Genomic DNA, 1,834 nt, shown 5'->3' with positions numbered 1-1,834 from the left:
GGATCAATGGGGACTTTTGACACTTTATTCCTAATGGTACCCAAGTCTCCACCAAAATTCAGCTTGGCGGAGTTTATGGAAATTGAAATGTCTATATTGAGCGGAGTAGATGTTGCTCACATAATCTCGTATGTAAGGTGTTTCGGCAGAAACAGCCTTGGCAAGACTTATATATTCCGGAAAATGAAGGTTCATACCTACCGACTGGAATTGGTTTCATGCTGGTATCAGATGGATAGGTATATTTAGGGGTCCTGGTGGTCACCTTTGAGAGCGTCTGCCGAGCACTTCCGGCAAAAAAAATTACTGATTTCGCTTTTCTGTATCTACGTACCAGTAAATTCGTATTTGATGCCATGACTATTATTTCAGTATCAGATGGGTTAAATGACGCCCCTTTTTTTCAGAGGCGTCTTTACCTATAGTTCAGGGTGTGCGTTGCACACGGGCGCAGCGGTGTTAGGGGCGCCGGCCGCGGCATTTGTATTGTACTATTCCATTTTGAACGCGCGCTCTTCCTAGATGGCGCTAAAATAATAATTGCACACGGGCGCTACATGGGCTAAAGACGCCGCTGCTTTTTTGCACCGGAAGTGTAAATTTTTTTGGTACTTTCGGCAAGTTCCGCCGTGGCAGACTATCAAATTCGGACTCAGCATCAGTTTTATGGGAAACCATTGTGCGTTTCATCACGGTATCAAGTAGGTAGGTACGAAATTTTGCAGTCCGCTCTCCGTCTATATATTCATGTCAAATTTACAGCTTTCTAGTACACATATTACAGCCATAAACAATTAGAAGTCATAGGTTGCAAAAAAAATACCTAAACTGCGGAGTGTCCAACCCTGGTATAAATATACAGCTACAGTCAGCGTCATATAGTACGTAGCAGTCAAGATCACAAAATACTTGGAAACATACAAAATTGATCATTACCAGTGAATCAGTCAAAGCGGTCAAATTGTTCGAGACATCCATCGTGTACAAATATAGTGGAGCACGCTCGTCGCCAAATACTTTATAACATTCAAGCCGACATTATACCGTAGCAGCCAAAGTATCCAAAAGTATGGACACCGCAGGAAACTTGACTTTATTACATACCGTGTAAGGTCCAATGATCCAGTTAGCTAGTCCTCTTTAATATAATGTGAACGGTGTTTCCATTTCAGTCTCTTGGTGGCAAAATGCACATGTCATTACCTTTTTCATTAAATAAAACTCTTTATAATGTAATTTATACTGGCCATTCAAGCCATATTTAAGGAAATCCGTTAATCCGGAATTCTGACAATGTAAATAAAAATGTGAAAAAAGCCGTCAGGCTCCAAATGAAAGAGACGGAACGATCACTGACAAGTTGGTACTCTTTTCGGTGATTGTCAAAAACAAAAAGTAGAATCTGACGTGTTAATTCGCACTCAACACGAGATTAAACCTTAAAACCTTTTATATAAAGCTCAGTTTTTCTAGTGTGTCCATACTTTTGGATATTATGGCTGCTCCGCTACTAGTGGTGATGTGCGTGCTCCGATTTATTTGTACGCGATGGATGTCCTGAGCAATTTGATCGCCTTGATTGGGTCAATGTTAACGACTATTTGGATAATGTTTCCAAGTATTTTGGTGATCTTGATGCTACGTACTATATGACGCTGACTGTACATGCTATTTTTTGGTAGGATTGGTAGCAACAATTTTTTGTACGCAATCTGTCAAAATTTTATAAGACGTCAGGTTGACCAACCTAACACTAGATTTTTTTACACTATGCAGGCTAATTTTATAGCAAAAATACTTGTGTTACCTCATTGGTCGCGCAATTTAAAAAAAA

Source organism: Choristoneura fumiferana, chromosome 25 (assembly GCF_025370935.1).
Source record: "Choristoneura fumiferana chromosome 25, NRCan_CFum_1, whole genome shotgun sequence".
NCBI lineage: Eukaryota > Metazoa > Arthropoda > Insecta > Lepidoptera > Tortricidae > Choristoneura > Choristoneura fumiferana.
This window is presented reverse-complemented; position numbering follows the sequence as displayed.